Here is a 23,178-nt window from a genome sequence, read left to right as displayed (position 1 = left end):
CAGATGAGCAACCAGGAATACAGAATGCTTTCTCATGAAGTTCAGGTTCTAATGTTACTTGCTTGAACAGCCTGCAGAGCTCTTCACTCCCACCCATAATGGTCTAAAACTGTGTCAGTCTAAGGAATGTGCTGAGAAGGCAGTCAGACTTCCTACTGCTTCCCCTCCACCATTCCTCCCAAATGTCCATGTATAATGGAAAAAAAAGGATCAAAATTATACTCAGCTCCTCAACTCTGTAACAAAATGAGTAAAAAAGGGGTATGTGTGTGTATACACACACACAAGAATACAAAATCAAACTGATTTTAATAAAAGTGAAGAAGATTTTTCAGGAACTTGGAGGAAAAACAGATTTTCTACTCCATAAGCTAAAGCTTTGCCAAAACACCTCCTATATGAGCACACTATGTGCTGGATTTATCTATTGCACTTGGTCAAGGGATTTTCCCCCCAACTCCCCAAATAAGTTATTTAATTACTTTAACAGTTCTTAATAATCTTATTTGCTCTGGAGAGTTTTCTGAGACATGAACATTTCCTAGTACGGAACAGAAGGCAGTTGAACATGGTTTTCAGGAAAGAGAAGGAAGCAGCACAGTGTCCCTGCACTTGCCACCTGCCACCAACAGAACCACGAGCAGTTTCATTTGCACTGCCGTGGACAACCACAAAGTGGCTATCCCAATACAAGCTTGGGAATAATTCCTACCTGTTTTGAGTACCTAATGCTTTCAATCAAAAGCCAGAGCTGTATACAATGGCTGACAGAGCCCCAAAAGGGATCTGTAACTCAAATGGTCTCTTACCTGCCCTAGTTTGTAAATACTTGAACCCAGTAAACAAATCCCAACCCACATTTGCGAGGGGGCAAGAAACAAAGTATCACCTGCTTTACTGACACTAAGAGTGGGAATTGCTGCTCAAGTTGGGAAGCAGCTGATGGCAAAAGCAATCTAAGCAAATACTGAGATACTGAGTACACACTGTGCTACAGAAAAGCTTTCACATATATCATCAGATTAGGGGTTTCGCTGCAATTACTCTTGGTGCCCCTTGAAAAGCTAGATGCTTTCAGACATAACTCTTAAAGAGGCTGAGCATCTGCAGCTTTGAAAGCCTACAAGACATGAGCTCACTACCTCCCAACATGAGGCCTCAGGTTATTATGAAGTAAAGAATATTAAAAGGCTCAATGGAGTAATGCAAGTTCTCTCCTGTGATAGCTCTGCCAACACCCACTACAGCACAGCTAGAGGAGGAAATTCAGTGCTTCCAAGTATCAGGGTTTTCTGGCATTTAGGTCTTGGTCTGACCCTCAGCTGCCCTCCACCCAAGGGACACCGGAACCCTCTGATCTACTGGCAATACAGGCTCATCAGCCAGCCACTAAGTAGTTTGAAGCTAGTTACATTTTTTTATCATTATTATTTCCTTGGCATTCCATCTTCAAGCTATTTTGCTATTTTAGGTTCTCCACAGAGGAGATGAATCATATAGTACCTTCTCTCACAGAAATAGCACAACAGTGACTGGAGTGCAGGTGCATGCCTGAGTGCCCAAAAAGCATGAGCAGGCAAGAAGTTAAAACCCACAAAACTCCAAGCAAGTTCATAAAATGTGCTGAGTACCTTCTGGGCAGACTAACAGCATAACTGAGTACAATGAAGAGGAGACTATATTAAAATCTGATAAATCAGAACATTATCAGATTACCTTTTTACTATATAAAGTCAGTCAGAAAAGGCCACCTACAAGGGTCACAAATTTTTCTTTTGCTTTATTTCAACTTAAAAAAAAAAGTATTCCTCAGAATTTGGACCCCTCACTACAAGACAGACATGGAGGTCATGGAGCAGGTCCAGAGAAAAGCGGTAAAGGGTCTGGAGAACAGGTCCTGAGAGGAGGAGCTGAGGGAACTGGGGTTCCCTCAGTTAGGCTGGAAAAAAAAGAAGTTGAGGGCAGCCCTTCTGGCTCTCTACAACTCCCTGAAAGGAGGCTGGAGTGAGGTGGAGGTCAGTCTCTCCTCCCTAGTAACAAGTGATAGGATGAGAGGAAACGGCCTGAAGTTGTATCAGGAGAGATTTAGGTTGGAGATCTGAAGAAACATCTTCACTTTCAGGGTTCTCAAACACAGGAACAGGCTGCCCTGGGAGGTGTTTAAAACAGGCAGAAATGCAGTGCTGAGGGACATGGTTTGACACTAGACTTGGAACTTTTAGATAATCATAGAATCCTTAAGGTTGGACAAGACAGATCTAAGATCATCAAATCCAGCTATCAACCCAACACCATCATGACCCATGAGCCAAGTCCCAAAGTGTCACATCTATGAAACATTTTAGCACCTACAGATTTGCTGAGTCCACCATCTCCCAGGGCAGCCTGTTCCAATGCCTGAACCACTCTTTCAGTAAAGAAATGTTTCCTAATATCCAACATAAACCTACCCTGGCACAGCTTAAGGCCGTTTCCTCTCATCCTGTCACTTCTTACTTGATAGTCTTAAAGGTCTTTCCCAACCAAAATGATTCTATGATTCTTCTTTCTAGGTGCATAGGAAAAGACAAAATGACAAACAGAAAGTGGAAAGAAACTATGAAGTCCTCAAATAATATTTTTGACAGGATATATTATAGTCCCCTCAATTTAATTATTCACTCTGTTCCTTTGGCTCACACAAGGAACACTACGAAGCTCCATTTCATTAAATAATCAAGCCCTTGCCCATCAGTAAGCCAGATGCTGATTTAGACCAGTCTACACTACATATTTTGTACTGGGATGTTGCTAGCATCCATGCTGGCAGAAACCTTATGTAATTATGCTGATCAAATCAGTGTTCCCACCTTGGTTTGCTCATGTGTAGGGATTTTTGAACAAAGCTAACTGCTTCTGGATTTAGAGGGAAAAGGGAACTTAGTTCTCAACTTAAGCCTCCAACAAGACTTCCAAGGCAGGATCCACTGTCCTTTCCTCTTAAGCCTGCTCCAAATAGAAAGGCAGGATGCTTTTATTTTCATTGTACATGACTGAAAAGTCATTTCAGAAGAACAAAATAGGCAGAAGCACCCCATTCTTAGAGAAAGTCTCCATAAGCAAACACAGAATCTATTAAGAGCTCACAAGTGTAGAAAAAGCACTTTTCACACATCCAACTACAAAAGGCAGCAGAGAGGAACAAGACAAAGTCAGAGCAGAAGATCAAACAGCAGCACTTTCACCTACTGTATTCTTTATGCATTATGAAATTGTATTTAAAAGTACATTTACCAAGAAAGGGGCTCAAGCTGACGGCTGGAATTGCTCACTAACAGCTGGATAACACTGCCGTGGAGTTTGTATTTACACAATGGACAAAGAGCTTTTTAAGAGAAAGAGCCTGTGATTAACCCCACATAGTATTTTCTGAAGGGTTCCCCCTTGTTCACCTCTACCTTAAGTACTCTTCCAATTACACAGAAAAACCAGCATATTTCTTAGAAAACTGTCGTTCATTTGCACGCAATTATGCTTTCAAATTAAGGCTGTAAAAGGAAAACCGGGGGGGGGGGGGGAATCACACATCTGGATAATCCCCTTAAATGGTTATAAAACATGCACTCATCTGAATTCAGACAGTTGTGGCTGCTTTTGTTCTGTGAAAGTGCAGAACGTTTTGTGAAGATCCACAAGAAGGGCATCCTGTCCTCTACCAGCAAGTGTGGCCAGCAGGACCAGGCACTGCCCCCTGCTGTACTCAGCACTTGTGAAGCCACACCTCAAATACTGGGGTTTGAGCTACTCACTCCAAGAAGGACATTGAGGTGCTCGAGCATGTCCAGAGAAGGGCAATGAAGCTGGTGAAGGGTCTGGAGAACATATCTTGTGAGGAACAGCTGAGGGAACTGGGGTTGTTTAGCCTGGAGAAAAGGAGGCTCAGGGGACACCTTCTGGCTCCCTACAACTCCCTGAAAGGAGGGTGGAGCAAGGTAAGGATTGGTCTCTTCTCCCAAGTAGCAAGTAATAAAAGGAAAAAACAGCCTCAAGTTGTACCAGGGGAGGTTTGGGTTGAATATTAGGAAAAAATTTCTTCCCCAGAAGGGCTGTCAAGCCCTGGAATAGGCTGCCCAGGGCAGTGGTGGAGTCACCTTCCTTGCAGGGATTTAGAAGACATGCAGAGGCAGTGCTGAGGGATGTGGTTTAGCAGCAGACAGGGTACTATGAGGTTGATGGTTGGACTCAATGATCTTAGGAATCTTTTCCAGCCTAAACTTTCTATAATTCCAAGATGAATTTGAGTCAGCTGCTCACCATAGGGAACAAAGCAATGGCTTGATTTCACTTCTTCCAAACAAATATCTTCATAAACACCCTGTTGCTGTCTCTAACCAGGGGATGCTCTTAAAGCTCACATAAGCTGTACCACAACAATAATTTGGCCAATTTTTAAATATAGCCAATAGGAAAGTCTAGAAGATAACAACTGGGTTCAAGAATCCTTGGGAACTATCACACTTCCACAAAGACAACTTACATTTTTAAATAACCTATCTGAAATTTATCAGATTTACCAAGTATCAAGAAATCGATCTTGCACAGGAAATTTGCCTTGCCTCATTTGCCAAGGTGCAATTTTAGTGACATTTTTTTCCTCTTAAACTTACTTACTCCACCTTCAACTATTTGCTAATCTCACCTGACTCAAGAACTCAGCATAAGCCTCAACAGATCAGTATGTTAGAAGCATTAAACTTGAACCCATACTTCTATAGTTTAAAGGGAAATAACAATAAGCTTTCTTATCTCTTCAATTTAGTTTTTTGGGTGTTGTTTTGTCAGGGGGGTTTGTTGTTGCTTTGTTTGTTTTCAGGGTTGGTTTGTCAGGTTTTGTTGCTGCATTTTGTTTTCCTTAAGAACACTGACCTTGTCAATTGGACAACCAAATCAGATCATCGGTGCTGAATCTGGGAGTTTTACAGTAATGGCAATAGAATAAAGAACAGGAAGATTACTGCAAAGTCACTATTGTAAAAGCAGTTTCTGTATTAGCTTGAATACACTGAAATACAGAATTTAACAAGAGTAATTTGCCTTGGTTGGTTGTACAATTCTTCAAAAATGAAAAGACACTGTCCCAAACAGATCAGCAGAAGGGAGAAAATCCTCTGCCATCCCACGAACAGAGCACTGAAATCGCTTTCTGCAAGCTGCTCTCTCAGGTGGGAGTTTTTGCTTACCAAATTTTTATCTTTGAAGAATATTAGCTGGCTCTTTCCAGTACAGACAGCAGGAACTGGACTCAGACTGCAGTTATCACTACAGAAGGCAGAAATTGTTACAAACATACAAAGAACTATGTTGGAAGACAGAGACTACATTTTCCTTCCCATCTTCATCCCACTAAGAACATTCTCTCAAAACACACAAGGATCATCTGAGCTGTAGAGGTGCTCCTTTGCTCCCAGTAACATGAACCACAGGAAGAATGTGGCTGTTTTAAAGGCAGCATAAAATAATACAATGGTTTGGGTTGGCAGAGACCTTAAAGATTATCTAGCTCCATCCACCCATCATAGGCAGAGACAACTTACTACACTAGGCTGCTCAAACCAGCCTGGCCTTGAACACTTCCAGGATTGGAGCCTTCACAACCTCTTTGGGCAACCTGTTCCAACGCCTCACCACCCTCATGAGGAAAACCTTCCTCCTAATATCTAATATGAATCCATCTTGTTTCAGTTTGAAGCCATACCCCTCATCCTGTCACTACATGCCTTTGTACAAAGTCCTCCTCCAACAGTTCTGTAGGGCCCCCTCAAATCCTGGAAGACATCAAGTTCAGACTGGCACAAGCCTCCATTCTATTACCGAGCAAACCATCGCTAGGTAAGTCACAACACAATCCACAAACAGTAACATTAATAGTGCATGAGAAAAGAGACATTGAAAATATTTTAGTTATAACTTGGTAAATATTTACCATTCTTATGTTAAAGGAGTTTAAACATTTTCACTCAGTTTTGACAGTTTAGGCTGTCAACGAATACTGCGTACTACAGATTTGTCCTCATTACCTACAACTGCATTACAACTCCCTCCTTGATTACGTACTTTCCATCCAGTGGCTGATTAGTTAAACCCCAGAAGACCTGAATTTTCACAAAGAAACGAGCTGCAATAAACACACTTAGAATCACAGAAGCATTTTGGTTGGAAAAGCCCATTACAAAAGCACCACACCTCTGTGTCTTTTAAAGATCCCCAGGGATGGAGCTTCAAACACGCCCCTGGGTGCCTGTCCCAGTGTTTGAGAACCTTGCAGTAAAGAAGTTTCTTCTTATGACCAACCTAAACCTCCCCAGTGCAACTTGAAGCCATTTCCTCTCATCCTATCCCTCAGACTCCTCTTAAACAACAACAAAAATCTGAGCAACTTTGTAGTACCCATTGAAAACTTCACCAAGTTAATTTTGATGGACTTCATTTACATGTATTAATAAATACCGCTTACACTTTGATTTATGGCTTTGTATCTCATCACAAAGCATCTTAGGGCCGCTTCGTTAAATATCTATGGTGCTCAGAAAAAGTACCCTGATTTTGCCTTAGGTTTCTTTTCAATAGTCTATTCAAAGTTCCAATGCAACTGCAATCATTTCAGCTAAACCTTACAGCCTGACCTCTCATAAGCAAGAGAATTTACGTGCAGTTTTAATGCGAGAATATGCCTAATTCTGCAAATGCTCCACACAGCTGGAAAACATCTGGGAGACTACAGATCTTAGGAGACATCCAAAATACAAGAATTTACAGTGAACTTCAGGTTAAGATGTAGACCTAACTAGACTCTTCTGCAAAAGCTGAAAACTCGGCACTGAACTGACGAGGCATTTGACACTACGAAACCTTCACTCTTTCTGCTGCCTCTTTTTTTAATGTTTAGCCTTTAAAGCATTTTTGTGCCCTTAACCACTACAGCTAGTCCTGCTGTGTAACTTGCAAAGTAAAAGTTTCCATTTTATTTATTACTCATCTCAAATGGGTCAAACTACATACAGCTCCACTGAATCTGTGACTAAAACCTAGGAAAACCTTAACTGCTAAAAACAACCTATAAAAAGCAATAGCAGCAGCTTGCAGTTCAGTCCTTGTTCTTATTTCAGGAGAAAGCTACATTTTGCAAGGTTTTTTGTTTTATTCTAAGGTTCATTAAAAGTGGAAAACTCTGCAGATGAGAGTCCATTAGGATGAACTAAATACAACTGCTTACTTAGAAACCAATACCATTTAGGAAAATCAGAGTAAGCAGATCAACAGTTACATAATGCACAGCATCTCCCACACAACACTAATCAAAACCCACACAAAGCAACTCAAAATAATGAGCTATGATAGGACATTCACATAAATACAGCCAGAAGCTTTTAATGGATCTGATCATCATGACCAGTCATATGAATTTCAGCTCAAGGTAAGATGGACAACAGTGTAACTAACATACTTAACACAGAAGAATTGTTAAAACTTTGTTATTAAGAGTACAGAGGTTGAACAAGAAGATTCTTCATGAAAAGTGAGGTCAAACACAAAGAAACAGTTTACCTGTGTTTAGACTACATGCCCCAAAACACCACACTCATTTTTGTTTAGATCTCAGCCATCCTCACACAAGATGAGGAAAACCAGATGTCATGCCCTGAATGAAAACACACTGTGGAGTCTGACATCAAAACTTAGAAACACTTAAACCTGTCCAACAACCAAGGAACATGATATTAGAACTTGTACATTTGACACTGAGCACTAGCAATTATCCTCTGGACCTCCTCAATGCTTGCTGACAATAAATCGGATCATGGCTACATGCAGACATAGTCACCATTTGGTGGAGAAAAAACACCTGCCTTCAAATGAAACAAGGAAACACACACTCAGCATCAAGGATCGTGTAGTTTGCTCCTAATAATGGCAAGCCACTTTCAGATACAGTTAAGGACTGCCTTTGGAATACACATATGCAACTAGGCCATAGTTAAGACTAGTTTTAGTTCAGCTAAGCCATACAAGGGACACTCACTGCCATCTAACCACTATCTTAAGGAGAGCTGGATGAACAGTATCAAGAAAAAAAAAAAAAGGGGGGGGGGGGGAGGGGAGAAGGGAGGAAAAAAAGAAGAGAAAGTAGTAAAAATGCAATTCTCACAGCACACACAAATGCTTAATATGGTGCAAAGAACTAGTGTCAAATACCACAGGCAAAACAAACTCAAACTCTTCCATAGGAGTAACACCAGCTCTTCTCTTTTTAAATAATTTTGGGGGCTTTTAACCTTATGATTAGGATATGTTTTATGAGCCAAGAAAATTACAACAACTCCAAGTTAATCCCTGCAAGGTGATCTGAGCTGCTAGAAAGTTTCAGAGTAACAGTTCTAAAACAGGAAACCTTCTGCTTTTGGGGCATTGGGAATAACTTTCTGCTCCAGACAACACTGAACGACCTTCTTTAAATAAACCATTTCAAAATCATGAGGTGACAATTATTTTTATCTCTGCCAAGATAAACAGCAATGTGAAGGTCAAGAAAAATGTAAATAGTCCAGCAGACCCTCCCAACCCCTTCAGGAAGATAGTAAGTTTAGCTTCTCAAGCTTGCAGTAAGTGAAGAAGGAAACAGTATGACAGTACATTAGAGGTTGAAAGGGACCTCCAGAGATCATCAGGTCCAACCCCCTTGCCAAAGCAGGATCAGCTAGGGTAAGAGGAAGCCTTGGTAGCCAAAGTCTAAACCCACAGGCCAGTCCATGAACGACCTAAGTGACAATCAGATATCATTAAGACACCGAGTACAAAGTACTTCTGACTTACAAACTGAAAAAGAAAGGAGCATGAAAATGTAAGTGTAGACTGAACACTTCTTGGAACTGCAGAAGACTTAAGACTCAGCCCAGTGGGTTGAAGCTTTTTCAGGGGAGTATTCAGGCAGCAGCAGCTAATAAATATGCCAGCTGTCTCAACTGAATCCCTGCTTAGATCCTGGAAGATGAATGGAGACAGCAGAAACACTTTCAAGCCCATTAGGCTGAAAGAAGTACAAGTCAACTCTGACACAGTGCACTTACAGTCTTTACAGCCACAAGCAACAGGACTGTCTCAAACTGACAATCAACTTCACAAAGCACACTCCCTATTTTTTCTACAATTATCCACATTCATGACATTTGTAACCGTTGGTTTTCTTTTACTTGATCACAACAATTCTCATCTGTAGAAAACAAACCAGACCACTCAATTTTGTTGTTGAGTTTTTTTGTCCAGAATCATGTAAATTGTGGTTTTGACAATTTTCTCCATCACCAAATCATGGAATGGTTTGGAAAGGACCTTACAGATTATCTAGATTCAATCCTTCGCCGTGAGCACAAACAGGTTGCTGAAGGCCCCATCCAACTGGATTTTGAACACTTCCAGGACTGAAGCTTCCACAACCTCTCTGAACAACCTGTTCCTGTGCCTCAGCATGCACAACAGGAAGAATTTCCTCCTAACGTCTCATCCAAATCCAGCTTCTTCCAGTTGGAAGTCATTACCCCTCATCCTGTCACTCCATGCCTTTTTACAAAGTCCCTCTCCAGCTCTCCTGTAACTCCCTTCAAATACTGGAAAGCTGCTCCAAGGTCTCTCTGGAGCCTTTTCTTCTCCAGGCTGAACAATCTGAACTCTCTTCTCAGCTTTTGCTCTTAGGAGAAGTACTCCAGCCCTCTGATCATGTTAGTGGCTGCCTCCAGACCCACTCTTTACCATTCCATGTCCTTGTGCTGGGAGTGCCAGAGCTGGAAAAGCTTGGGAAAGCTAAGTCCCAAATATCCACAAGACAAAAGAATGCCAACAAAACTTCAAGTTCAAAATGCCTCCACTCCTTTTTCCATTTCATTAAAAACACTTACTCAAGACTAGGTGCTAAATCAAGTCAAAGTATCACATGGAGGATTTTTAAACCTTCATATTTGTTTACAAAAATAATGGCAAAGGTAACCCAAACAAAACACCACCAAGTAGTGGCTTCCAGCACAGTGGGAGGAAGGAGAAGAGGAGAAAGAAAAAAAGAAAAGGAAAAAAAAAAACCAAATAAAGACTGTAGCCTCCCTGCTCACAACTGACAGTTTTAGTCCTATTTACACCTACCAAAATAGACACAGGTCCATTCTTCCAGTTCCCCCATCCCCTGGACAGCAGCCTGGTATTCCTTTTGTACTTAGCTCTCAGCACTTCAAGTATTTTCAGCTCAATTCTGAACTCAGCCTTAAAGAGAGATGTAAATTCTGTCCATGTCCTAGAAGTATTTGCCTTAGCAGTACTAAATCCAGTTAACTTAAAAGGCACGTGAACACAAGCAAAGCTAGCAGCCATTGTCAGGGAGAAAGAAAAAAAAAAGCCACCTTATTAGAAATAATAATAAAATAGTAATTATGCAATAGTATCTTTGTTTAAAGAACAGGCAGAACAGATTATATCAGGAGAAATTCAAATAACCAAAGGGCAAATTGCCAAAGATGCAAAAGGCCTGAAAACTTGCTGCTTCACAGGCAAGACACTCTGCACATTCCAGCAACCATCACTCTTTCCCGTTTCTCCCATGTCCCTTACAAAAAAAGCCCTGTAATCTACCCTTCCCTCAGCTTTTTGAATCAAGGTCTCCATACCAGGCCCTTCCTGAAGGCAGTTCCTTCTTCAAACACCACTGCACTCATTCCCTGCTCTGCTCCCTGCACACCATGCCTCTGTCTTCACCAAAAATCACTTTTCACATAAATGGGACAGCAGCAAAGAGCAGGGAAAAAAGGTGCTTTGAAAAATGACAAACAGATACAACTCCAGTTGAGCTTCTGAAAACCTGCTCACAGGACAGAGGAAGAAAATATACAGTCTGGCATATTCTCAGAACTGATGTTTAAGTAGTACAGTTGTTCTTTTAAAGTATGTTAACTGTTAAGACACTAAAGAGCTAAGTCCTTTTCTTAATCTTGTATCTCAGGAAAGTTCCAAAAGAACCAGCTACATACGTATGAGAAGCTGTGCTGCAGCAAATGATGATACAAAAATGAACTCAGAAACAAAATCAGTCTGATTCTGTGCAAGTTAAACCAACATCAGCTAGGCAAGTGAGTAAGCGCCAAGAAGGTTATCTGAATTCCTGATGTTTGAGACCTTAATTAGAAGACAGACATTTTCTTTTTACAGTACAGTAAATTCCATTCAATTGGCATTAACAAAGACATAATTGTCTGTTATTTAAGTGATTTTACCATGCTATACCATTTGACAAGTGAAGTGGTAAGCTCTTTATCAACTATGCTGAAAAAAGACTCTCTTCAACTTTGCCTCACTTCCCTCTTTGGATGTAGTACTACCAAAAAAAATAAAAAATTTTAAAAAATAAGGACTCTGTCACAAACAAGCCAGCCATCTTCAGCTGCCAAACTAAAGTTTAGCTCCATTTCAGTACCCGGAGACCATAAATCATAATTCATGCAGTTAAAATGAGGAACACTTCTTGCCATACATTTTGAACAGCTCAAAGTAGCCCAGTCTTAAAATTTTGGGGGCACAAAGGGGCATGAGATTACTAACAGAAGTGGCATCAGCAGTTTGTGTGCTCTCCTGGAATTAGTAGATGGCCCATCACGATAATGTATTGGCCTAAAATTCCACACAATCCCAAACTGGTGCAAAATTGATACGGCAAAGAGAAGGCGGAAAGAGAAACACTGATACCACATGAAGGAGCCAGTAAATCTCACATTGAAGTGCCTGAGAGAACATTTGCCTTTTTTAGTTGACTGTATCAAAAATAATCTCCCAGCCAATCACTAAAGCATTTTCTACTTACACTTCTGACTTACTTACAGACCCATCCTGCGAAGAACACCAAAGAGGGATGGGATTTCCTGTCCCCAAAGAATTTACATATCAAATGATGTACAGTCGGAGTGACCATACACAAAGCTGAAGATGTTCCCTTAGACAACTCTGCATTTTAACTAGTCCCCACTTTACGCCATGCTTCTGTGATGAATCCCATTGATGCTTTTATGCCACTCAGCATTCCAATTAAATTAATATTTTTAGTTACACTTCTGAGAAAATCCTAATGGCTACGACTCTACAATAACAAATTACGGCCTCAGCGGTCATCCCCATCTGTCTGTCCTTACTTAAGCAGCATAAAGAAAAGGTAGTAATTTTTCTTCGAGAGAATTACTCAACATAATTAGGATTTTCTCAATTCCTACAGAATGCAACACATCCAAAAGCATTATTCTCTTTTAATGCTATGACAGATCTGAAGCGATCTCCTACATATGACATGCTAGACTACACATGCTGAGACACCAACTCAACTTGGCCTTTGGAAGGAGGCAAGTAAGTTTTCCAGAAGACCTTCTGCTGCTTATGCGTTTCCTTCACTCTGAGTAATTACTCAAAAAGGGGAGGGGGGAAACCAAAACACTGAAAACACAAGAAAGGGGGAGGGAATCTCTTACAGTCCCCAAAGACAACATTTTGTATGAGAAGGAAAAGTGCAACAAATCTCTCCTGAACTACTGTTACTACGTTCTGCTCACATCAGCATGAGCTTGAACACAGTAGTGTTAGAGAGAGTTAAGGCATGACATAGAACATTTCACGTTTCAGTTTTCGCACCAACGTATCAACATTTTAAAGTCACATGCCAGTTCCACCACTTATGACACAGTAGGTAACTAGTGAGCAGAGACTATTCAAGAACAGCACAAAGCCAGTCAAATACCACTTGTTTACTACACCAACTCTCAAGAATTCTAGAAAAAGTTGTCATTGTTGTAATCACTGAAAGCCGCTATGGCAACAAGAAGTTCTCAGCAGCAGCGCTGTGCTTGCCATGCAGGAGATTTAATCTCTCCCATCACTTCTCCCACCCGCTGCTCTGGAGAGAGCGGCGACTACTGTGAGGACAGAGTGCTCGAGATGTGGGCTGAAGGCTGGAAGGAATGGTTGCTGTCACTCCGAAGGAAGGACTCTCGCAGGCACATCCGTGACCTCTGCAGGGAAGTTTACCTTATTCCGGCTGGAAGCTGCCGCAGTGTGGGACTGCGAGGGTAGAGCCAGAAAGGCACTGGAAGCGTGGGTTACCAAGCTTTGTCTCACTCCTCAATCGAACTTTCCCCATTTGTTATTATACTTCGGTTTACAAAAACAAGCTCGATTTTGAAATACTTATCAGAAATAAAATACAGCGTGGGAAGCATCGCCAAGGCGAGACATTGTACTACAGGCAGTATCATGGAAGTTCTGCCAACCAAATTTCACAGCTACAAGCAGGTAGCTCCCATCAGTTATTCCACCACAGCACACAGACCAAAACAGGCATATCCAAAAAAGAAAAACAAGGAGTGGGAAGAAAGAAGTGGGAGGCAGCAAAGGCATGATCTCACCCCAGCACATCGAGGTACTGCAGCCCAGCATTTGGAAAAGCAGCCACAAAAGAAAAAAATTCAGTTTCCTGCCTTTGTAGCGAGCCTTTCGCTGCTGTATCACAACCTTCCGAACGCGGTGGTACACTCACGGCGCTGCCGGGACGGTGGGCAAAAACGCCGTATGCCCCGGCAGCCGAGCAAGCTGCGCTTACCGCCGAAGCAACCCCCCCAACCCTCTCCACACGGGACGGTGACCCCGAGCCGACCCCGGTGGGGTCCTAGTGAAGCTGACTGCTCACACCGCCCATCAGCCGTGTCGCCCCGCCGGTGGGCGAATCCCAGCAGGTCGCGGAGCCAGCAGCGGCTGGCTCGGCTCACCCCCGCCGTCGGGCAGTCCCCCCCCCCCCCCTACCCAGCGCCGCCCAGGAAGAGGACTTTACCTCGCCGCCGCCGCCGCCGCCGCCGCCGGGAGCCGTCCCTCAGGCAACACACACTCGCCACTGGTAGCCGCCTGCGCCCCGCGCCGCCGCCGTACCCCCCCCCCCCCCCCCCTCGGCCCGCTGGCTTGCGGCGTCCTCTCCCCACTCACGACATGGTCTCTCCCAAGACGGCGGGCAGCCGCGGGCACGGGCGCTCCCACTCAACACGGAGGGGGGAGGGGGGGAGGGGGGAGCCTCTCACCCCGCTCCCCGGGCTCCTCTAATGGCGGCGACTGGAGCGGCCCAAAGCAAAATAAACCCCCATACGGCCAGCAGCCCGCACGTCAGCCCGACCTGCCGTCCTGCGCGGCGCCCATTGGCGGAGCCCGTGCCTTCCCCTCCGCCAATGGGCGCACGCCTCTTTGAACAGAATGGATGATGTCATCCCCGCTACGCCGGGGCTGGTGGGGTTTGTTCAGCGGCCGGCCCGGGGAGCGTCAGCGCTGCGCGAGGAGTCCTGTCCCGTTCCTGCCTGCTGTATTCCGGCCTCCCTCTCAGTCCCCGCTACTCCCAATGCGGCCTCTCTCTCACACACCGCCCTGTCCTCTCGGGGCCACCTCAGCGGCCTCCCTGGGTCGGCTGCCCCTCTCCCGTACCAGGGCTCTCCCTGAGGCGAACTGGTGCGTTGGGGTCAGCAGCGGTGGGGAGTCATGGAAGAGGCTGCATTAGGAGTGGTAACGAGACCACTTGCCTGGCTTTATATACCTGATTGTAGGTATTACATCATGGAATTACAGATTCGTTTTGATCAAGTCGAACCATTCTCTTAACTCTACCAAGTCTGGTGCTAAATCATATCCTTGAGCACACCTCTGTCTCTGTTGAACACCTCCAGGGATGGGGATTCAACTTCCTTCCTGGGAAGCCTATTCCAGTCCTTGATAAGCCTTTCAGTGAAAAGGTTTCTTCATACTGACATAAATCCCTCCATGGATAGAATCCCTCATTGAAACCCCTTGCAGTGGGACACCGCCAGCCAGCCAGTATCAAAAATGCCACTTCTGTTGCACCTGATCCTGCCCCTGTCCTGATGGAAAACAGCTGCATGTGATAAACTGCAATGGAAAGTCTTGTGTTCAGGCTGTACTGCCTCCAGCCTGTGGCAGATTCCCATTAATTCCTTCAGTTCTTCCACAGCAAAATACTTCCCTGAGCACTCCTAAGAAATAAACGATTGCGATTTCCTTCCTCTGTCAATTCTGTCTATTCCTAAGTGTGTGTGGGATTGGAGTTCAGGATGTTCACCTTGGCTTGAAGGATTCTTTAGCCAAGTAGGGGCCATGCAGTGCAAAGCCCATTGCTCTTCCTGGGGGGGAAAGGTCAGTAAGAAGTTTTCTACCAGCCCTTGGGTTCAGTGCTCATGCTAGCTATGCAATCATTTTTTTCTTTGCTTTCTACTCAAAAATTGCAGGTCTGCATCTTTCTTCAAGCTGCTCCTGGCAGCTCAAAAAAAGGGTGTTTGCCCACATCCTTGCTCTTCTCTCATGAGCCTTACACCATTTAACACCTGACTTTTTTCTTTTCTTTTTTCCCCCCCACTGCAGCTCCTACTTTTTATTTCAGGCTTTCTCAAATGTTCTAGCACCTTTTATTTCTATGGTTTCATTCCCCTCTTCCAGCCAAGGTGATAGAGGGTACTGTTAGCTAATGCTTTGGGCTAGGCATTGCACTGGGAAACTCACCCTCTTCTGACCAGCTGGATCCATCAGTCAGCATAAAAGAAAGGCACTTGAGATGTTCAAGCAGAGCATTGCCTCACACTGGAGAAAATCCCTTTGTCCAGCAGACAAACAGCCAGAACTGGAGTCAGGAGAAGTAAAATGTAATTGCTTGTGGAGACTGACATAAAAATTTGTCTCCGTTTGCAATTAAATTAGATCCCTATAAACATCAAAAACTGTTGGAGGGAAGGTAATGTGATTTGCCTTTCCCAGACTAGTTATTTACTGAATTCTCTTTTAGACTCCACTGAACGAGTTGGGCCCCAACCTGTATATTTAGCTATAGAAAAGATACAGACAACTGTATTTTCTTTCACACACCCATGTAGAAGACCCAGGTGCATTTGGATAAGTCATGTAAAAGAAATAGTCCTTATCGTAAGGAATTGTGCCATTTCTGTGCTTAGAGATAACACATCCCTTGCCCTTGGCACCCAGGAAAGGTGATGGAAGAGCTGTCATGGAAGTGAACAACAAACAGGGTAAACCCTAAATGCTGCCACAACTGTACAACGATGGGAAATAATTGTTACAGACCACACTGACTAAGAAGATGTGAAAATGAAAGGAATACGTAACAATGGGGGGAATATCACTTACAGAATATTTTCCAATCTAAGAACAACAAAGGAGCAAGAAGAAGAAGGTAAGAAAGCTGGTGAAGGGTCTGGAGAGCAAGACCTGTGAAGGGTAGCTGAGGGAACTGGGGTTGTTTAGCCTGGAGAAAAAGAGGCTGAGAGAATACCTGGCCCTCTACAACTACCTGAAATGAGGCTGGAGTGAGGTGGGGTGAGTCTCTTTTCCCAAGTAAGCAGGGGCAAAATGAGAGAAAACAGTCTCAAGTTGCACTAGAGGAGGTGTAAGTTGGACATTAGGAACAAGTTTTTCCCCAGAAGGGTTGTCACACCCTGGAACAGTCTGCTCAGGAAATTGGTAGGGTTACCATCCCAAGAGGGATTTAAAAGATGTGTAGCCTTGATGCTGAGGGACATGGTTTAGCAGTGGACTGGGTAGTTTTGGGTTAATGGTTGGACTCAATGTTCTTAAAGGTCTTTTCCAGTCTAAACAATTCTATGATTCCATGAAACCTGTCAGGAAATCATTTGGTGAGCCCAGAAACCCATTTTAAACAATACAGTGTGCTGCAGTACATCAGGAGCTTGTAATGTACTTTCTCAACACAGAAAAGAGCTTTGATGAAGTTGGACTCATCTCATTTCAAAGCCTTTTGTTGCATAGGTAAAAAAATTCTGAACAACAAGAAAGTATTAGAAGAACTCTGGAGACAGTAAATTCTTTACAGTGAGGGGTGGTGAGACACAGAAACAGATAGCCCGGGGAGGTCGTGAATGCCCCCTACCTGGAGGTATTCAAGGACAGGTTGGATGAGGCCTTAAGCAACTTGGTCCAGTGGAAGGAGTCCCTGCCAGTGCCAGGAAAGTTGTTACAGATGATCTTCAAGGTCTCTTTCAACCCAAGCCATTCTATGAATCTATGAAGTGATTTTCATATCTGCACAATTGTTCTGGCAAAACAACAGCATCCCAAGTAGTGAAACAGGTACCTATATAGTACATGAAGGTGAACACATGAAGGTGACCATGTGTGGTAACATTGGATTTGAAAATTAATCTCAGAGCTGTTTGTTTCCAAAGTGAATCCCAGCTGCACCTCCAAACTACTGGACATTTTTGATGCTGGTGACATTATTCCCAAGTCCGTGTCTTTGGCTTTACCTCAGAACCTGTTGTCATCCTCCACTAGATTTACCTCGGAGGAGTTTGCTATTTGTTCTAGACTTAAACACTAAAACACAATGGGAGTGACCTTTTGACAGCTCAGAACACTGATATTTCTATTTCATTCAATAACGGCTTTCAGATTCCTAATTTAGAGAGAAGTCAACATCTATGTGCCTTAATAAGCCAGTTCTCAATAGGTCTGGCAGTTGATCATCTTTCTTTCTTTTCTAAATGTCAGAAAGAATTCTATCTTTGTTAGAGGCAGCACAAGTTGTATGCAAGTACTAATTTCCCATATTCCACCTGTTTAAGGACAAATTTTAACCCATTAGTAAGGAATTTCAAGCAGCCACGCTCATGTGACAGCTTAATATGTTATTTTGGGAACTTGGCTTTGTGAAGCCACTCTTGCCTTGGAGATGATGTGCTTTCATTAATTGGGTGTGCAACTGCCCTCAGTAACTCAGAGGAAACCCAGAGCAAAACTGCACATTCACATTAAAAATACCATTTGCACACGTATGTCTTCCAGCTTGCTTTTTTCTTAACCATCATAAATCTCTGTTCTCATGCCTGCTGCTTTCTCCCCACCTTCCTTAGCCATCCTAGATCTCTTCTATCTCTTTTCCTTCTCTCCAGCTCCTCTAGAGCAAGAGCTGCTCAGGAAAGAGCTGATAGTAAATTTCCTTGTCAGAGGTCACAGATTTGATGAAATCTGCACAATTTTGCAGAGATATCGGTGGAACCTGGCTAAGAAACCCACCTAGTTCCTCCTCTTTGTCAGCCTGGAGCTGCACCTCCAGCACCTGTGCAGCAACCAGTAGCACAGACTGCCTGAAGCAGGAACCCTTTGTGCCGCCAAAGTGCCAGCCTTGCTGGCAGCCAGCAAGGCAGATGGTGGGGAAGTTCCCTTCCTTTTCTGCAAAGGATTTATTAATTGAGGATTTTTTCAAGAGTAACCAAGTTGCAATTTGCTGCTATCTCCTATTAAACAAAGGCATTTTCCACCCCACTGCCTTAGAGGCTGCCCTGCTTCTTCTCTCTTGATGCTCCCTGTTGGAAAAAGGTTTCTTCCCTTACCCCTCCCTGATGTTTCTGTTCTGATTCACCCTGCTTGTAACTGAAGGAAAATGATACCAAAAGCTGTAATTAGAAAGAAAGCACCAAGACATTTCACAGGAGCATGTTTCTAGATGTTGCATATGATAGCTGGGGGACTTAGGGAAGCAAAACTGTGCTTCAGGTAAGCAAAAAGACAAACACCAAATTATTTTAGGCTGGCATGAAGTGGCTTTGTGCTGCAGCAGAATTGCCTCAGCCCAAGTGCAACGATTACATCTAGTTAGTGATGTATAAGTACTGCTCTTATGTAATTCTCTTTACCCTGGTAACTACTCGCTCTCAGGCAGAGTGCTGGCTCCCATGAGGCAATTCATCCTCAGCTTATCCAGGAGCAGAGATGGACATGCTCACCAGATGGTTATTTCTCACCAGCTGAACTTTGAATACACAGGACTCCCTGCTCACACCGGCTCCTCAAATCCTATTTTTGCCATTACTTTATTCGGTGTTTTTGAGGAAGGAGCTGGTGAAGGGTGAGGAATAGAAATGCACAGAAATCCAAAGGAAGAGTTTTTGAAGCTATTGAGAACAGGATATTTTACATGGTTGGCTGATTTGTTGCCGTTTTATCCATCTCTCTGAGTCAGCCTCAGCCTTTACTCTCAGTAAATCTCATACTGTAGCTCTTTTTCCCACATTAGTTTGAAACAGAAAAATATTCAACTATAGCTATATCACTACCCCCCAACCAGATGAGGATGGTATCAGGGAAGGCATAATGCCCTGGCCAAATCCCTTCTTCCCTGCCACAGCTGTTGGGTGTTGTTACAGGCTGCCACCCTGAGACCTGTGAGTAAGCTTCAAATATTTGCAGCTGACCTCTGGGCATGGAAGGAAGGTTACCACATGCTTCTAGTCAGGATGGGAGTGTTACTGCCCTTGTACTAGGCTTGGTCTGAGGGTGAGGCTCATGAGGCTTATGGCTGCATGCAGTGGGAAAATGGCTTTGATGATTCTACCTGTTCTGTTGGCTCAGTTTTCAGCTGTTTCTCAAAAAAAGCCAAACCAACCACCCCTCATAAAATATTTTTAGAGTCAGGAGTTTTCTTCTGACCTTCTCAGGGGCTTTGTGCTATGAAAAGATGAAGCATGTGGAGCAAGTTTTTCTCCTTTTGGTCTTATTTACTACAAGCAAGAGTTTATCCCATACTCTGAGGCACTAACAGCTTTGGCACAAGGAACACAGAAAGAGCAGCCAAAGAGAAAAGTAGCCCCTTCTACCTCAGTGTGTGCATATCCAGGAAGAGGTAGCAAACTTCTCCCAGAGGGTAGCAGCAGTTCACATTCCATAGCTAAACACTCACCCACATGTTCCTCCTTTTCTTCAGCTATGGGGCTGTCCCACTTCAAAAGCACCAGGGCTCTTCGTTGGGCCTGCAAGAGGCACTCCAGTGGAGGTGACAAGGAGATGTGTGATTGTTTTAGGCACAAAATATCTAGGAAAGATAGAGAATACATAAATAAAGCTAGAAAAAGCCATGCAGAAACATAACTAAAGTATGTACTTAGGTGTTATGTCCTAAATCACTTTAAAATCCCAGAGTCACAGAATGGTGGGGGTTGGAAGAGATCTCTGGAGATCATCCAGTCCAACTCCCCTGCTAAAGCAGGGTCACTCACAACAGGCTGCCCAGGATCACCATGTTGTTACTGGTTTGGAATGTCTCCAGAGAATGAGACTCCACAGCCTCTCTGGGCAGCCTGCTCCAGGGCTCCAGCACCCTCACAGCAAAGATTTTTTCCTCGTGCTGAAAGGTTTGAGCCATGTGAGCAGGAAATCTTAGAAACTCTGCTCAGCTAGGCAGACACTAAGCAAGTGAAGGAGCCTGTACTGAATGGCCAACAGAAAAGCAACTCACATGAAGTAAAATGGGAAACTGGGACATAATGAGGTGGCTGTTCTCCAGCGTCCACAAATCAGTATGGTTCTGGAGACTGGGAGACTGCAGGATCTGTTTGTCCCAGATGGTGAGCACAGCATGGCTGCTGCCACTGCTCTAAGCATGCATCAGCAGGTTTGTCACAGCGAAAGAATGCAGGGGAGAGAACAAAGAGAAGAAAAGGAAAAAAGGGAGAGAATGAATGAAAATGTGAAACAGTATTAAAAACAAAGAGGAAAGCAAAATAAAACAGGAAAATGCAAAGAGCTCTTTGAATGCACTCTCGAAGAAAGTCGTGAGGGAGGACAAGTAACAATGCAGCTATAAAAGGAAGCAACAGCCTGAGTCCCTTTAGGGACATGTAAGACATTTGTGAGGTTTTGAGACACAAATCCATGGGAAGAATGGACTAAAATCCATAAACTAATTGCTGTATAGAAATGTCAAGGCAGAAGAGACTGGATTCCACTGTGCAATGGCCAGCATCTCTCTTATCCTCAACAATGACAGTTTTAACTACTATCAAACACTGCAACCACTCCAAAATGCTCCTCCCAGCAGAAAAAACCAGGCATTGACAGAATTGTGGGGTGAGCATAACACTGATTCCTCCAGCACCACTTACCACATTTTACAAACACTGTTTTTGATGCCTAGGTCAGGCAGCTCCCTCTTTCCAAGTACTAGTTTCTGTGAGCCCCACGGATGGCATCACTACTCCCCAAACATATAAAACTCATCAATGCTGAACTCAGTGGCTGTAAAGCTGAGAAGCAAGAATTCATGCATTTTTCTGCTGGAGGTGAACACAACACTATTCCTCTGTAGCAAGGCAGCATTATCAGGTGGCATTAATATGCCCCAAATCCCAGCCAAAGTGGTTGTGGAAAGTGAAATGGGAATTTATTTTAAAATCAGGCTTTCCAGGAGCTCACGAGGCAACAGAGAAGGGATGGTCTGTGTTTGGTTTACAGAACACAGTACATCATGCTGAGCATAATCAGTGCCAGCTAATCAGATTATTTGATGAGCCAGAGGGAGCAAAATCTATCTTTGAGTTGACGTAATCCACCGATAGACTGCTTAAGGATTCTGGATATGTTCATTCTGTGTCCCAGAAGCTTTTCCCTTACCTATTCATTGAGGCTCAGCTTTTTTCTTTTCTTTTTTTCCCTTTTTAATGAGCAAATCTAGGATTAAATACATATGGTTCAAATAAAAATGGGAAAACAAAACACTTGAGAGAAGTGTTGCCTATGGAGTGGTGCCATTTGCCACACCAGCAGTTCAGCAGGACAGTGAAAGAATATCAGTAACATCAGGGATTGTTTAATGCTATTAGTGGAGACCTTGTAAGGATGGTAGCTGATGAAACTGAGGAATATATGAGATTGGAATTAGAATGTGGAAAGGATGGGTTTCTGGGAAGTCCTGAATTTCAGAAGAAAATAGATTTGTATTTTAATTTCACTCTAGCCTAGGCCATAAATTCATAGTACCATTACTCTATTTTAGAAGTATAGTCTTGAAAAAAATCCATACCTTCTCCCAGCATTTCTCATCAGCTTCAACAACTGGATAAAAAGTAGCTTTCAATCTTACTCCTGCTTTTAATCTTACAGAAGGCCATTTAGCAGGATAACTTGCAATGCTATGCCTTATTTACTGATACTCCAAGGGGAAAACAAATCAGAGAAACAGAAAAATACATCATTTTCAAACTAGATTATTTCCCTGGAAGAACAGATCTCTGCTTGCTGTTATTCCTAACTTTAAAAGAAAATAATTCAATAATTATACCTTGAGCAACTATGGTTCTCTTGTGTCAGGCATCACAAAAGCTGTTGTGCCTTCCTTTCTTGTATGTTATACTAAAATGATGTCTGGAAACAATAAAATAATTGCACTAGAGCATTGACTGGGATTACTGTCTCCCTCCCACTGCACAAAGAAATGCTGAAGCAAAGCAAAGACATTTATCGAGCAGCAGGAGCTCATTAGCTTGTTGTCAGGACTCTCTCCCATTGATAGCTCTTATGTGGCTATCTGGTAGGTAAGCAGCATTATAAGCAGCCCTTTAGTAGCACACATTTCTGCTTTCATATAAAGAATGTATTTGTTGATTCCCAGATAATGCTTGCCAGCCTGAGAAATACAGATTGTGAGATTCAGGAACATGTTGCTTCAGTATTCCAACCACACGCCTCAACTGTGTGTCTTGCCTAAGCTCTTTGAAAAAGAAGTTTAAGCTTCAACAGCTTCCACTTCCATAAGACAGACAGCTCTGGAGCTGCCAGTCTCCAGGGAGAATTTGAAATTAACAGGGCTTTAACACAAAAGGACAATTTAAAGTATGCATGCAGCTGAAATTGCTTAAATGTTACAGCAAGTTAGATTTTCCATAGAGGTCAGAGTAAGGACTGAGTATTAGAGACTTCAGAAGTATATTTAACTGAGGAGTAAACCCCTGTCTCAACAATAAGCCAGCCAGATCCATGTATAATCATTTGTCTGTACATCTCATTACTGGCCAAGTAAAACAGCAGCAGAGAGGGCAAGTCATTGACTTACATTTGCCCAGTGCAATTCAGAGTAATCAATAAAACCAATTTGGCAAAATTATGCAAAATGTTGAGCTCCTGCTGAAATAATTGGAAACTGGTGAAGCTGCTCAGCCTCATGAAGGTCACGTTCCTCTGCTGGAGACTGAACCCCTACAAACATTTGAAAGCCTTGACCGGTGAGGGAGGGCTACGCGCGCGCTTTTCTTCCCGGATGCTGCCCTGCTCTTGCAC

At 43.2% G+C, this 23,178-nt stretch overlaps 1 protein-coding gene across 1 annotated transcript in view; it reads right to left on the bottom strand.

Moving 5' to 3' along the window:
- The window catches only part of ZRANB1 (zinc finger RANBP2-type containing 1), a 51,041-nt gene extending 36,902 nt beyond the window's left edge, over positions 1-14,139 (bottom strand). The window contains exon 1 of the mRNA XM_054174643.1: positions 14,121-14,139. The gene's annotated coding sequence lies outside the window, so the exon portion shown is untranslated. The remainder of the gene's footprint in view (positions 1-14,120) is intronic.
- Positions 14,140-23,178: the final 9,039 nt, after the last annotated feature.

The sequence above is a fragment of the Dryobates pubescens genome, chromosome 30 (genome assembly GCF_014839835.1).
Source record: "Dryobates pubescens isolate bDryPub1 chromosome 30, bDryPub1.pri, whole genome shotgun sequence".
Lineage (NCBI taxonomy): Eukaryota > Metazoa > Chordata > Aves > Piciformes > Picidae > Dryobates > Dryobates pubescens.
Note: the sequence above shows the minus strand (reverse complement) of the source record. Positions and strands in the feature narration are given on the sequence as shown.